Consider the following 16171-nt stretch of genomic DNA (forward strand, 5'->3'; position numbering starts at 1 on the left):
TGCTGTGTATTAAGCAATTAAACTGGATTTTTAAAGTAATTTAGCAAGAACTAAAAATAATAGGCCTATGCTACCACAGGAGAAAGTTGCCATAGATCTATCACATTCAGAACTGTAAAATCATGTCCTAAATTTCTTCTTTGGTTCCATTCTTCCTCATTTCCTCAACTCCCCTACCCTGCCCGACAGACCTGCTGCACGCCAGTGTTTACGAGTGGCCCAGAGAAAAACGGCTTCACCCTCGGCGTCATGAAAAACACCCAGGGAAGCAGATGTGGCTCAAGCAACTGGGCTCCCGTCTACCATCCAGGAGGTCCAGGGTTCGATGCCCAGGGCCTCCTGGTGAGGGCGAGCTGACCCACGCAGAGCGCCAGCCGACACAGGAATGCGGCCCCACGCAGGAGTGCTGCCCTGCGAGGGAATACTGCCCCACGTGGGAAAGCCGCCTCGCGCAGGAGTGCCAGCTGATGCAGAGAGCTGGCACAGCAAGATGGCGCAACAAGAGACACAGAGGAGAGAAAATAAGAAGACAGAGAAGAACAGGGAGACAAGGCGGTACAAGAGAGTAATCGCCTCTCTCACTCTCCGGAAGGTCCCAGGCTCAGTTCCCGGAGCCACCTGATGAGAATACAAGCAGACACAGAAGAACACACGGCGGATGGAGACAGAGCAGACAACGGAGGGAATGGGGAGGAGAAAAATATATAAAAAATACATCTTTTTAAACAAAAAGAAGAACACCCAGCAGGTGTGTAGCGATTTCAAGTTCTGGTTAATACCCACTGGGTCCAGCCCTGGTGATGGACACTCCTTCCCTATGAGGTCTGTGAGTGAGTCACAGAACCCACTGTCAGCAAACGAACAGCCCTGGGAGGACAAGGAGGAAGACAGCCAAGATTATCCAGAAGGCCCCTCATCTCCTGCAGTGGAAACGGAAACATAGCAGTTTTCACATTTCCTGCGTATCTCAGACACAACCCACCACCTCCCCTGAGGCTTGGAGTTCAGTGCCAGGAATCATTCAGTCTTCAAAATAAGTCGCCATGCTGGATTCAAAGTTTCACAACTGGAACACATTCCATCAGATACTTGCTGGCAGATGTTTTGAGGAGTCTATAATTTATTTAATTTACTGACAAAAAAAATTTTTTTTGAGATTCTAAATCTGGGATGGGTGAACTTTTTTCTGCAAAGGGCCAGATAATAAGTATTTTAGAATTTCTGAGTCAAACAGTCTCTGGAGCAAGTACTCAACTCTGCCATCGTAGTTCGAGGGCAGGCACAGACAATACCAATGAACGAGTGGGGCTGTATTCCAACAAAGCTTTATTTATGGAGAGTGAAACTTGAAATTCAAGTAATCTGCATATCATGAACTATTATTCTTCTTCTTTTGATTTTTCTGTCAATCATTTAAAATAGTAAGAGATGTTCTTATTCTTAGTTCCTGGGCCATATAAAAACAGGCGATGGGCTGGCTATCGACTGTACGTTGTACTTTGCCAAACCCGGTCCCAAATAATGCAGCCTAATGTAAACTATTTTTTACTTAACAGCTCTTCCCAAATCCGTCTTTGTAACCACCTTTGGTATTTTGAACTGATACCTTAAAAGTGACTCAAAACTTCAATAAACATGACCACTGTCCCAGAATAATTAAAAATTCTGGAGCGCTCCAAACTGTAGGTACTACATTTGGATTTCCTAAAGAACAAGACAGAATCAAAAAATACTGGAACTGGAAAAGAGTGAACGCATTCTCATTTCTTAGAGCTATTTTTTAAACTATTGTCTTAAAAATATTTAAAAGTTTATCAGGCCAATGTATGCGGAAAATAGGTTTTAATTAATACTAAGTTTGCATTTTCACATCCCTTCTAACACCTGATCCTTCACAGTAGCTCTGTAAGGAAGACAATGCAAGCCCTTCTCATCCCTATTCTATGAATAAAGAAAACAAGCTAGGTGCCCTGCCATACAGCCATCAAGCTACAGAAGGGGGACCACGCACCACCTGACTTCAAGTCCTGTGTTCCTTCCACTGATTCTTGCAACCTCTTGTCGACTGCCAAAAATATCAGATTTCACATTAAAGGGTTAAATCCCATAAATCTTCAAGAATATTAGTCAATGTTTAACTACATAGCTGTGCTTAGTTCATTTTTCCTTCTCTACCACAGTCTTCTGAAGAGTTTCTAGTGCTTGACATTTATGAAATGCATCTACAGTCAACAGTGAATCTATGTATGATGATGTGCAAATACTACACCCCGGCCAGCTTGGGAAGGGGAAACTGCTAAAAAAGACTTGTGAAGAGAAAAAAAAAGAGAAAGAAGTGGAAATGAATGTATTGCCATCAAAGTCTCAGCCCACCTCTGCAAATAGCTTCTTGGGACTGGAAAACGATGTGGGGGTTGGGAAAAGGAAATAAAAGAAACATTACCACTGGAATTCAAGCCAACATCAAAGCACTAATGACGCTGGGCCTGCCCTTCTGGTTCTTAGGCTCTCCCTAGAAAACAAAACAGTTACATAACCGAAGAAGGCTCTTCCAGCTAACACTTCCTCTTAGGTCTCTTCCCCACTACTTCACCCCGTCACCCACCTGCACGTGGCTTCCACCCACGCTGTGTCTGGACAAGTCTCTGTCCAAAGTGCTGCTTTAGTCCAAAGACTTGCTAGGGGGACCGTGGGGTGAAGGTAACTGGCGTCAACACACTTCAACCCCAGGCCCTCACAGGTACCTGCTCTATGAAGCTACCACCACAGATCCAATTTTAGGAATGAATAAGACTCCAGATGCTCCTAAAAATGGCAGTCACAGCATCGTGACACCCCATCTTCACAACTAACCAATTAAAAATAACCCAAACCAATTAGCGCTTGAAAAACCTTTGAGGTCATGTTGTCGCAACAAATACAGCTTCGATTTTCTTTCCTCTCAAGTCCAAAGGGCAAATGTCACAATTCTGGGTGAGACGTCAATTTAACCAATAAGAAAAAAATAAATAAATATCCTGATAAACTACAGCCATCGCTACTTCAAAATATCACAACAAATCCAAGCCGCACATTCTGCGGACTCTATGAGCCACTGTACTCCAGCACCATCTGCCTTTTCCAATAGAAACACGAATGCGGACAATGCTTATGAAAGCAACCAAGGTATCAGAAAAGTTATTCCCATTCAGACTGACTTAAAAGGTCTAAATCTGGGCCAAATAAAAACTCTGAAAGAATGGAAAATAAAAGAGAGTGACGACGATGCTGCAGCCAGCTGCCCGCTCTCCTTGTAGCATCAGGCGGTGCCTCGAGCTTTTTAAAAGCAGATTGTAATGCTGCCTGCAGACCAAAACTGTATTATCCAAATTCGTTTCCCTAAAAGATCTCTATTATAGGAAATTGCTTCCCCTCCACCTTAAGTTTCAGCAACAGGAGGTGAAGGCGATTCAGGGATCACCGGTAGACCTGAGCTAAGAAATGGGCTGACTTTCTCTCCCTAACCAGTCTCATGTGAGCTGTTTACTAAATTCTTTAAAAAAAAATATTTACTCGAGTCACCAAAATGGGAAAGGCACTTTCGGGATGGGGGGAGAGTGTCAAGGAAAGAAAGAAAAAAAAAAAAAGGCACTAAGTCACCAGTATTGGCCGATATGTAGTGGCAACTTCAGCCAATTAGATGGATGAGAGAGAAAAAAACTCCACGGGAGTCCCCGCCGGCACAGACACCTCGCTCGCCCTGCCCCGCAACCCGGGAGGTGGCCCTGCGGTGGCTCCGTGGGCAGCGCGGACGATCCCCGCGCCGTGGCTCCTCGGGGGCTCCCGTCTCCCCAGAGAACCCCCGTCTGCCCGGGAGTGGCAGCGGCAGCGGGGGCTCTGGCCCGACCTGGGCCTCCGGCGGGGAGCGCGGCAGCAGGCCAGGAATCAGCCCGACGCCCCAGGGCGCCGAGGCCGCGGGCAGAGGGGCGAAGGCGGGCGAGGGGCCGGCCCGCAGCGCGCGGGCTCCCCGCCGGGGCCGGGGCAACTCGCCCGGGGCGCCGGGCCACCCGAAAGTCTTGCCGGACCGCGCGACCCGGAACCCTCACTTTGCCGAGCCCTGGAAACCCAGGCCCCCCGCAGGGCCCCCGCCAGGCGCCCGCCCCCCGCCCGCACCGCCCCCGGCCGCGCTCACCGAGCCCCGCGGCCCCGCCGCGCCGCCGCGGCCTCGCTGCGCCCTCCGCGCCGCTCCGTGTCTGCCCTGGGCGGGCCGGGCCCGGCGCGCCCCGCTCCTCCTGCGCCTCCGGCTCCCTCGGCGTCTCCGGTTCCCGCGGCGCCCGCGCCTCGCCGGGGGCCCGCAGCGCCGCCGCGCTCAGCGGCTGCCCGCCCGGGGCGCCCGCGGGGGCCCGGCCCTGCGCCCCCCGCGCCGGCGCCTCATCCCGCCGCGCGCCCCGTCGGCTGGGCCGGGGGCGCGGGCTCCGAACTCGCCCCTGCGGGCCCGCGGCGCGCCGCTCCCGGCGGAGCTGGCCCGGAGGACGCCGGCGCTCGGGGTTCCCGGCCTCCGCCGAGCCGCGGGCCGCCCGCCGCGCTCCCGCCGCCCCCTGCGCGCGCCCGCCCGCGGCCTCCTGCACCGACGCCCGCAGCGCGGAGAAGGGGCGCGCGGCCGCGGCCGCGGGGACGAGCACGCGCAGGGGGCGGCGGGAGGAGCGCGGCCGAGCCGGCGGGGGCGCGCGGGGCCTCGCCTGCCGTTGTCCCGGAGCGCACGTGGGCCGCGCGGGCGGGGGGCGCGCGGCGGGCCCCGAGGCGGGCGCGGGGGAGAGCCGCCCGGGGCTGCCGGCGACCGGGCCTGCCCGCTTGGTCTCTGCGCAGAGCTGCGGTGCGGGCAGCCCGACCTGCTGCGGCGCCAGCCACGGCAGGAAGAGGCGTCCTCGGGGACCAGGACAGCGGCTCGTCGCGGGCCCCGCGGCCCCAGCGCCCGGTCACCGCGCGGGGAGGGGCCGGGGCCGCGGGGCCGGAGACCCTGGTCCTGCATCCGGCTGCGTGTCCATCTAAAAGGATTTGGATCGCAGGGGGGCCTGAAAGCTCCTTCCGTTGGCGCCTTGGTTCGGAGTTCCAGACCCGAGGATGGGAATTCTGCGGGCCCAGAAGACTGACGTGGAAGGAGAGAGGGAAGCCGAGGGAGGGGGCAAGCCCGAGGTGCGTGGCCTGACCCGAGAAGGACTTTAGAGACCTGAGAAGGAGCGCGAAGGGATGCACCCTCTTGGCTGCCACGCGCGGCCCTTGGCGCATCCCCTGCTCCTTTTGTTAAGTCTTTAAAGGGCGCCGCGCAGCACTCCTGTGCGAGAGAGCCTGGGAGAGACACCTTGACACCACCAATTAACATTATGTATATACGGACACGCGCGCACACTCATTTGGTAACTGTTTTCGGGGACAACCTTCACGGTTTTCTCTTAGTCTTCGAGCCCGTTGATGCCAATCACTGCACCATCTAATGCCACTGCAGTGATTTGGTCCACTCAGCATTTAGTTATTTCAGTGCGAGTCACTGAACAGAACGCAGCCTTGACCATGCTGTGCAGAATTTCAAGGACATGTGCATGAAACAGGATTTAACTTTATCCTTAAGAGAAATTAAAGGGTGAACACCTACAGTAATCATATCATGTTGCCAGCTTCGGGAGAACGGAAGGTTGTTTTTTTTTTTTTAAATACCAGGATTCTAGATGTTTTCCAGCAGAGAATCAAGGAAGGGAAAGAATGTGAAGGTTTGCATAGATAAACAAACTGGAAACAAATAGTGCACATGGGATCCATAAAAATGCTAAAGGATATTCCTACGTGCTAGAGAAACAGCAAGGGAAATGATAAAAAGATCCCCAACTTCAACGCAAACCCATAGTTTAAAGCTGCAGCAGTTCCATAGGGTTCCCCGTTTGGGCCACCGAGAACCATCTCGGCCAGAAAGGAACGGTTATGGATTCAGAAACTTAAGTGGTTCCCAGGGTTTGGTGTACCTTAAACACACCCTTACCTTACTGTGATGCCAACAATCCACGTGTGAGAGTAAAACAAGGGGCTTTGGGAAACACGTTTGCCTAAGGTCCCCATCTCTGGTACCCTTGACGACAGTTTCATCCTTTTCTGGCAGACTTCACATCTCAGCGTTCCAGCTCTCACACCCTGAAGCTCGGCCGCAGTAGTTGAATTTCAGATGATTTACGCTCAGCTAGCAGAAAAGGTAAGTAGTCTATAAAGGAGCTCGGGTCTGTGCATTCCTTGGATCGTAAAGGTATTTTACTTCAGGAGTTCGAACCTTTGGGTGACTTTTCCCCTCTGTATTAGATGGAGCCCGCGTGTATTTTCACATGTCAGAGGTGTTGAGCAAGCTCAAGGATGCTGGTATTCCCTGTTTCATTCAGCGCCAACCCCCCTCCCTGGACTGGAATGTCCCAGTGCTCCGTGAATAAGTCAAGGTTGCAAAGCCTGCATGTAGACCGAAGGTCATGACTGCGAGCAACTCAGCACCACCTGACCTTGCTGTTTCAAATATTTGTAACCAACCCACTCAGTCTTAATAACACCCTTTGTGAGTAAATTTCAAAAAAAAAAAAAAAAAAAACAAATTGCAATACTCCCTGAAAAAGAAAAGGAAAAATTCCCAATTATAAAATAACATGAACCGAATGTGTTGCTTATTTATGGTTTGATTCAGTATTCCCAACGTAAGGAACACACACACAAAAGGCAGATTCTCACTCCCTCTGAAGCCGTGGGAGGACGCAGCCTTGGCAGCGTGGCCTTCCGGGCTGTAGCATCTGGGCTCGCTCCCTGGGGCTCAGGTCCGTGCACTGCAGTGCCTTTCAGGCACAGAAGCAGCGTCGTGGTGCAGACAAGAGCCGGCTAGAGGCACAGCCCACACAGAGGACTGCAACGCTCACCTAACCTTCCCTTTTGGAGAGAGCCTGGAAGTTGAGGGAGGGAGAAAGAAGCGACTGATTTGTATCCCAAAACCGAATTCTCAACTGACTTGAGAAAAGTGAGTTGCCGAAAGCTGGCCCCACTCAATAGAGAATATTCCCAAAGTAGCACTTGACATTGCCTTGTTTTGTTTTGTTTTCCTGCCCAAAGGGCCAGCTCCATATTGTGCCCCCATAACAGGACAACAACATAGGTTTCTGAAAAAGTTACGTTATGACAAAAATTACTATTGGCCAACCTTTTAGGGAACAATAGATAGTTCTGTTCATGGGGATATGACAAATCCCCAGTGCATTCATAGAAATAATAAACTTTTCATATCATCTCCTTTCCCCCATCACATTGTGGTTTGTTAGCCTCTATCACAAAAATATTAGAACTTTTGAGTAGTTCTTCTTGAAGATTTTTTTCCATCTTTAAACCTTGACACTGGCAGCATCTATCTGTACCCCTGATTTTGAATCCTTCGGCCCCATGGTAATTCCTTTGCTGTCTCCTCCATTGGGATCTCCTGCCTTCCAGAATTCTGTGTCAGCCCGCCCAGGAGCTGACCTTGGACCTCTTTTCTCTTCCAACACTCCCACGCTCCGTGATCTCATCCAGCCTATGGCTTGAAATAGCCTCCATTCACTGATGTATATCTTTAACCCTGACCTCTCCCCTGAACTCCAGCCCCATATATCCAGCTGCCTACATGACATTCTACTTGAATATCCATCTCAAACTTTAGGCATCTAAAGCAGAACTCTGGGTTTTCCATTTTAAAAACAAAAGCTGCTTCCTGCAAGTCTTCCCCATCTCAGATGTTCATTTCAAAAACCTTTCTCTCAGGCAGCACATTCGATTTAGCAGCAAATCCTTCCAGTTCTACTTTCAGATCATCTATTGAATCCACTCTTTCCAGCCTCTTACCTGCTAGATCCACCCACCATAAGCTCACTCCTGGGTGACTATGACAGTACCCGACTCATCTCCCTGCTTCCATTATTTACACACCCAGGTCCAGTCACAACACAGCAACCAGAAATGTCCTTTTAAAACACAAACAAGAGGGGAGCAGGCAGCGGACTTGGCCCAGTGGTTAGGGCATCCATCTACCACGTGGGAGGTCCACAGTTCAAACCCTGGGCCTCCTTGACCCTTGTGGAGCTGGCCCATGTGCAGTGCTGATGCGCGCAAGGAGTGCCCTGCCACGCAGGGGTGTCCTCACGTAGAGGAGCCCCACATGCGAGTGCACCCCATAAGGAGAGCCGCCCAGCACAAAGGGGGGTGCAGCCTGCCCAGGAATGGTGCTGCACGCGCAGAGAACTGACATGGCAAGTTGATGCAACAAAAAGAAACACAGATTCCCATGCTGCTGACAACAACAGAAGCAGACAAAGAAGACGCAGCAAATAGACACAGAGAACAGACAACTGGAGTGGGAGGGAAGGGGAGATAAATAAATAAATCTTTTTTAAAAAACGAGGGGTGCAGATATGGCTCAGGCAATTGGGCTCCCCCCTACCACATGGGAGGTCACTGGTTCGGATCCCAGTGCCTCCTAAAGAAGACAGCGAACTGACATAATAAGAGACACAAGAAGAGGAAACATAATGAGAGACACAACAAAAAACCGGGAACAGAGGTTCCCAGTGCCAGCGTCACAGGCAGGCAGATAAGATGACGCAACAAGATGATGCAACCAGAGACTGGGGAGGAGAAACAATGACAGACTCAAAAGAAGAGGGAGGGAGGTGGCTCAGGCAATCAGGCACTTCCCTCCCACATCCAAGTTCCCAGGTTGAGCTCCTGGTGCCTCCTAAAAAAAGAAACAAGGAAGATGAACAGATATAGCAAGTGCAAACAACAAGGGGGATGGGGAGAAAAAAATAAATAAATCTTAAAAAAAAATGAGTAAGATGTCACTCTCCTTGCTCAAAACCCCCCAGAGCTCTGTGCTTCTAATTACATTTATAATAAAATCCAAAGACTTTTCCTTGGACTTTCAAGGGTGGCAGCCTCTACTCACTTCTCCAATCTAATCTCTAGCCATTCAGTCGACATTCAGCTGTTCCACAAACAAGCTCAAGGCCCTTCTTCCAGGACTTCCCTCTTTACCTCAATAACCGCTGTCTGATAAAGCTCTGCCTTCCTGGTCCCTCTCTGTCCCTTACTCTGCTTTCTCTGTTCACAGCATTTATCACTGTGGGATTGGGTTGTGTAACCAATTATGTATTACCTGTCTCCCTTTCAAAAATGTGAGCTCCACGAGGGCAGGGACTTTGTTTCTTCACCATTATATCCCCACTGTCAGATGTGTATACAGAATCTCTGAGCTCATTTTCTTCTGTTGCTTATTACTGTGGATATATCACTATGATAATTACAAATGGGGACAGTTGCAAAGTACAAAACTACAGTGACCTAGTCCTTGAAAGTCTAAGAAAATGTGATATAGCAGTCAGGGGTGCATATTCATGAGCAGTTTAATGCCTCTAGGGCAGGGGTTCTTAACCAGGGGTCCCTGACCTTGAACTGAAATTCAAAAAACATTATTCTTGTGAAGACGTGTTTGTGCAGGTGTGATATATTTATTAAATAATACACAGTATGTATAGTGTGGACTTAGTTAGGAGTCCATGGTTTTCACCTGACTGGCAAACGGATCCGTGGAACAAAAAAGGTTAAGAAACCCTGCTCTAGGACAAAATTACAGTCTAATTTGTTTTGTTTTGTTTTGTTTTGAGGTAGTGGGGCTGGATATTGAACCTGGACCTCATATGTGGGAAGTCAGCGTTCAACCACGTGGGCTCCTCTGAGCTGGTTTTTTTTGTTTGTTGTTGTTTTTGTTTGTTTGTTTGTTTGCTTTCATTTTTAGCAGGCACCAGAACCGAACCAGAACCTCCCATGTGGGAAGCAGGGGCGCAATGGCTTGAGCCACATCCGCTCCCCTCCCACGAGGTTTTGATATACCTAAGTGAAAGGCACAGAAAAATGAAAGCCAAATTGTATGACGTCTTCATCATTCCCAACTGAAATAACCACCATATTGAAAGCAAACGTGATAAAGGTTAGGCAAAGCAGGTCTCTCTCATTCTTTACCGTGTTCCATTTATGTAACCTCGGACAAGTCAAGTAACATCTCCATGTTTCTGTCTGTAAAATGGGCCTGCTTGCTCTCTTCTTTAGGGGGCTCTCACAAAAGTGAAATGACTTAAATATGATGAAACTGTTCGGAAAAAAGAAAATTTGGAAATTAATAGTGATTATTTTGCTTCCCAAATTTCTTTGCCTAATATTTGGAAAATGAGTAAGAAATAGTTGTATTATTAGAATAGAACCAAAGCCTGCTGAAAACCAATCAGCGTCTTACAAATGACCAGAAAAAGTTTTCTGAGGTAGCAAAGCAAACTGTACAGTCACCCAAGTAACCTCTGACTGACTGAGCGGAACACTACACGGTATAACCTTTGACTCAGGAAGTGAAAGGCAGAGCGTTAAGTATGAATTTCATCTTCTTACCCAAGCAAAATTATGCGAAGGCTCATGACATAACTGACTGACCAAGAGGCCGCTGTACTTCTCTACATGAGATACTTAGGGGACGGCCAATCGTTTGGAAGGGGGTGAATCTGGGGACTTGTCCTGAAGCTGTGCTTACCCAGCAACCACACGGCTGTATTTAGAATATATGTTTAACTGAGGTGATGTGGAGGAAGCCGAATGCCTTTTGGTGGCTGTGGCAAGGCTGAGATGTTACTGCTCCTCGTGAGAACACGCACACGCACGCTTTTTACCGTAAGCCGGCCGAGTGTTGCACTCCCTCAAGCCTGAATCAGAACTCTGCTCGGGAGCTTGGGGATGCTCCAACCCCAAAGCCTTTTGTTAGCTCTAAAGAGCCGAAACCGCGTTGAGGAAGTGCATGGGAAAGCGACTTGGGAACACTGGAGATCAAAGCAAGGTCACTTGACTCCCTGGCTGCTTCTCTCCCGGGGTGCCCTCTGCGCTTCCCCTCCCACGAGTTTGTCTTTATGACTTCCAGTTTCCAGAGCTTAATGCATCTCAGAAGGTCCAGAACGTCTGTTTTCCTGCTATAGTAAAAATATATGCTGGCTGAGACTTTACCTACGTTTCTGAAAGTTCATGCAGGAGATGCTAGATTTACTGGGCAACTTGAGGAAAACTGTGGTAGGTAATCCAATGTGCCATGTAATTATTTTTTAAAACTCACTTATACTTGGCTTTGGAGGTTACTTTATTTTAACTTTAAGTATGGTTGATTCCTTGATATACTGGGGTTTAGAGGGTCATAATACATCAGACAAAAGCAATAAAGCCTCCCAATCAAAATATTATTCCCTTGTTTCCCACTTGTTTTTTTCTGTTATATATTTCATGCTGAAAGCAAACAGCATTGCTCCTCAGAGTGATATAAAAGGCCAGTTTCAAGCAGAGCTGATAACAGACTCAAACTTACTAGTTCATGCCTTCTTTCCCAGTCATAGTTTAATTTGAAAAATGTTTCTCTTTAGTTCTTGAAGGATTTTTTTTTTTTAAAAAGCAACAATCACCTTACTTAGTTAAACAGTATATAATGTAGTAGTAGAGAGGGTCAAGAAGTTGAGGAAATTATAATTAAGATAATTCAGAGTTTTCTGTGCTTTGTGGAGCACCTTGCAGTAGAGAAGACCTCACACTTTATGAACAAGTATGACATGCTAGTAATTTGAGAGAAATTGAGAATCAGAGAGATTTGAAATCTGACTATAACTTAGTCCATACTTTATTTCTTTATCTTCTCTCTCCTTTTTATGAACACATGTTTTTGGCCTGGTCACAAAAACTGGGCAAGAATGTTCTTTAAGAATAAAGTTATCCATGCATTGCTACACATCTCCGGAGAAACATAATAAAGTTATCCATGCATTGCTACACATCTCCATCAAAACAGAAGAATCCCTCCCCACCCTCTGCTACTGGAGGGGAGAAGGAAAGGGGGTCCTTGCAAAGATTTTTGGCTTTTAGCGGCCAGCATCTAAATTTATGCCGTTTCCTATTACTGTACCTGGCTCAGTTGACTGCATATCTTCCCACCCCACAAGAACAGATCCACATATATCTACAGCTAATGGATATACAACAAGGGTGCCAAGTGTATTCAATGGGGAAAAATGGTCCCTTCATCACACGGTGCTGGGACAACTGGATTGTCACATGCAAAAGAATGAAGATGGACCCCTACCACAGACCATATCCAAAAATTAACTCAAAATGGATCATCAACAGTCTAACTATAAAAGCTAAAAACCACAAAACTCTTAGACAAAAACAAAGAGGAAAATCTTCATGACCTTGGATTTGGCAAGGGATTCTTAGATATGATGCCAAAAGCATGAGCAACAGAAGAAAAATTAGATAAGTTGGACTTCCATCAAAATTAAAAATTTGTATACATCAAAGGATATTATCAAGAAAGATTTAAAAACAATCTCGGAATGGGAGAAAAAAAATTGCTAATCATATATCTGGTAAAGTTTTAATATTCAGAATATATTAAGAACTGATGAAGCTGTTAAAGGCTGAAAGAAAAGATGAGCAGAAAACATTTTGTAGTAAATAGAACACTTAGACTTCGTACCTTGAGATAAGATTTTTTTAATTCCTTAGACTATGAGTAATGCTGATAGTTAACTGCATGTTGCTGCTTGTACCCACGTGGACTGGAGTATATATACAGACCCTTGTGAAAAATAAAGTTGTCTGATGAATCTCTACCCGCAGACCCCCTGAAAAAAAAAAAAGTCACAATCAGGTACAAGTTTTGATATATTCATTGGCCAAATCATTGGCATTTCACATGCCTAGTCCTCACTCCATTGGTTTGGTTTTGTTTCTTAAGGCTAATTCAGATTTAATTTAAAGAAAAATATTAGAAATTGTCTGCCAAAACAATGAAGCAAACCACGTTCTGAAAAATCATCCTGCATCTGGCTATCACATTTTATGGAAGATTTGCAAAAACAAAAGTGCCATTTAGCTTAAGAACTTGAGAGTTATCTGTCAATCATGAAGAATCCATGGTTATTTTTTAATTTCAACATTTACAGTTTTCTCCTTTGACTGTCTTCCACTTTTAATGAGGCAGTAGTACAAAGTCTCCTAGTTTCTGCCAACTTTCAATGGAGGACAGGAGGAGTTAGTATAACACCATCTCCTAGGATAAAGAGCTTGGGAATATTCCATTTCACTGATTTATATATCTCATCTTGTATTTCTTCATCAGTTTCTACAGTACTCACAGTTTTTCCACCTCTCCCAATATCATAATTAAATGCTGATCATAAACATGTAATCTGCCCAGGGGCTCTTGGGTCATTTCTCATTTTTAAGTAAATTCACTCATCCAGGCTGAGCCTGATGAGATCCAGGGGCTCCCCTAAAGGATGGGTAGCTCATTGCTGGCCCGTGTCATGCATCATGCTTCAAACCTTGTGCCCATTGCCCTCGCTCCATTTTTTTGATAGGCAGTAAGCCCAAATAATAGAGCTATTTTCCATTCCAGCCCACTCCTGAATTGCCAGCTCTGCTTCTGAAAATCACTCTTGTGATCTCGTACCTCCCTAACTCTTCTCCTGCAATTTCTTGGGCGAGACAAAAACCTCTTCAACACCACTTTGCTACTGCAAAGGCAGTCTTCCACAGGGTTAACAAAGTCAAGCCCCGTGTTTTCCCTGGGCAGATGAGAAATGTTGCCTCTTCCTTTACCAAGGAGAAAAGGTATCTCCAAGGAGATGACTAGGTCTGATTCAGAAGTATCTTTTTTGTTTGTTTGTTTTGAGGAACCAGGGCCAGAGAGTAAACCCAAGACTTCAATGTGGGAAGCCAGCGCTCAACCACTGGAGCCGCATCAGCTCCCCTGAGTGGGTTTTTTCATTTGTTTGCTTGTCGCTTGTCTTGTTTAGGAGGCACCAGGATCTAAACCTGGGCCTCCCATGTGGGAAGTAGACGCTCAGCCACTTGAGCCACATCCGTTCTCTAGAATCATCCTTCTTAATGAAGCTCTCATCCATACGGCAAAGGAAAGTAAATGTGGAGATCCCTCCGCTTCCCAATGCTTATTCTAAGATAGATAAAATCAACAAAGGCTAATCTGCGGGAGTAGGTAGACATCAAACAGCTGTGCAAACATTGGACAGATGCATAAATTAAATACCAAAGTAAATAACGCATTTACATTATGAAAAAGTCATGCAGCTGCTTTTGTTATTCTCCACCAAGGCTCAGGAGGGAAGGAGTACGTTAGGCTGAACAGATTCTGCTTTTTCTGTTGGGGATGGTGTTAGCAGGTAGGCTTGGAGAGGTCACCCAAACGCAGAGGGAACAAAGACACTCTTATGACAAACTGTTGCCTGCTGGTGCACAGCCTCTACATTAGGTCTGTAGGGTCTAGTGACTTTGTTTCTCAGAAATCAGTTTTATATGCTAGGAATCTGTGTCAATAACTCATTTTATTTATTTATTTTTAAAGACTTATTTTTATTTATTTCTCTTCCCCTACCCCCCCATTGTCTGCTCTCTGTGTCCATTCGCTGTGTGTTCTTCTGTGTCCCCTTGTATTCTTTGTCAGTGGCACTAGGAATCTGTGTCTCTTTTTGTTGCATCACCTTGCTGCGTCAGCTCTCCTTGTGTGCAGCGCCACTCCTGGGCAGGCTGCACTTTCTTTCGCGCTGGGCAGCTCTCCTTATGGGGTGCACTCCTTGTGTGGGGGGCTCCCCTACATGGGGGGCACCCATGTGGCACAGCACTCCTTGCACACAGCAGCACTGTGCATGAGCCAGCTCACCACACTGGCCAGAAGGCCCTGGGTACCAAACCCTGGACCTCCTATATGGTAGGCGGACGCTGTATCAGTTGAGCCACATCTGCTTCCCTCAATAACTCATTTTAACCACTGACCTACACCTGCTCCACAATAACTCATTTTAAAGTTATCAGAGATGGCCCCACCAGTGGGTCAACAACCTAATGAGATGACCTTGAGAGACACAGTAAGAACTGGCCTACCTTAAAGAATATCTTGACATTCTACATGTTTCCAGAGTGAAATTCAAGGAAAAGACAGTAGCCTGTTTCCGTTGGAAACTCTGCCTGGTAGCCTGGCACACAATGGAAATGTCGTCAGTCTTATTCATGGAGAACTCTGGATGTAACACAGCTTTATTTAGCCTAAATTCATACATGCAACACCTGAACTCTAGGAGGTATGAATGATTGATGAATTCCTAAGCTGCTCAGGAATCTCTCCTAGCTTTAGGAGGTAAAAGGGAACTTGGTCCTTTATTTTACATTAAAAGAAATTGTTCTTGTTCAGAAACACTAAGTGTAGTATTTTGCCTTAGAAAAAAAGGAAAGGTAAAAACAGTTCAAGCTCATTGTTAAAAAATAGAAATGGCAGTAAATGGGAAAAATCCAAAATCCTGTAATTTGGAGATAACCACTATTAATATTTTGGTACATACTTCGTACATACATTTATAAACATGTGTATATATATGTATAATTTTAATAGAAACATCATACTGACAACATGTAATCTGCTTTTTCCCTTCATAATGTTATCTTTTTATGTCAATGTGAATTAACTACAACATCATTTTTATATAGTCATATATACATACAGTAATTCCTCTACGATTCCCCTATTGTTGGACAGCTCTGGTGGTGTACTTTTTTGCTTTAATTAGCAACAGCTGGGGAAGCAGATGTGGCTCAAGCTGTTGGGCTTCCGTCTATCATGTGGGGAGACCCAGGTTTGATCCCAGGGCCTCCTAGGAAAGGCGTGCCAGTCCGCTGCGGGGAGCAACGCAGCAAGATGATGACGCAACAAAAAGAGAGTCAGAGACGAGACGCAACAGGAAAACCAGGAACCGAGGTGGCACAAGTGACAGGGTACCTCTCTCCCACATCCGAGGTCCCCAGGATCAAATCCCGATGAAGACTAGAGGATAAAACAAGAAGACAAAAACAAACAGACACAGAAGATCACACGGGGAATGGACGCAGACAGCAAAAACTGTGGGGTGAGGGTGGGGGGTAGGGGGTGGGGGATGGGTGGGGGATGGGAATCCATTAAAAAAAACAAACAAACAGCTGGTGGATCGTCCTTGCTGGTTGGTGTATGTGCACATCATAGACCTCTGAGAATCAGAAATCTCCCCTTGCCTACCGGCTG

General features: G+C 46.9%; 1 protein-coding gene and 1 long non-coding RNA gene across 2 annotated transcripts in view; one reads left to right on the forward strand and one right to left on the reverse strand.

The window, feature by feature from the left end:
- Nucleotides 1-4365, reverse strand: part of ARHGAP32 (Rho GTPase activating protein 32) — a 326449-nt gene extending 322084 nt beyond the window's left edge. The window contains exon 1 of the mRNA XM_058289085.2: nt 4172-4365. The gene's annotated coding sequence lies outside the window, so the exon portion shown is untranslated. The remainder of the gene's footprint in view (nt 1-4171) is intronic.
- Nucleotides 4366-4807: 442 nt separating this feature from the next.
- LOC101414752 (uncharacterized) lies at nt 4808-6602 on the forward strand. The gene is made up of 3 exons (XR_188602.5): nt 4808-5172; nt 6128-6217; nt 6322-6602. It is a non-coding gene; the product is annotated as an uncharacterized lncRNA (long non-coding RNA).
- Nucleotides 6603-16171: the final 9569 nt, after the last annotated feature.

This window comes from Dasypus novemcinctus, chromosome 27 (assembly GCF_030445035.2).
Source record: "Dasypus novemcinctus isolate mDasNov1 chromosome 27, mDasNov1.1.hap2, whole genome shotgun sequence".
Classification (NCBI taxonomy): domain Eukaryota; kingdom Metazoa; phylum Chordata; class Mammalia; order Cingulata; family Dasypodidae; genus Dasypus; species Dasypus novemcinctus.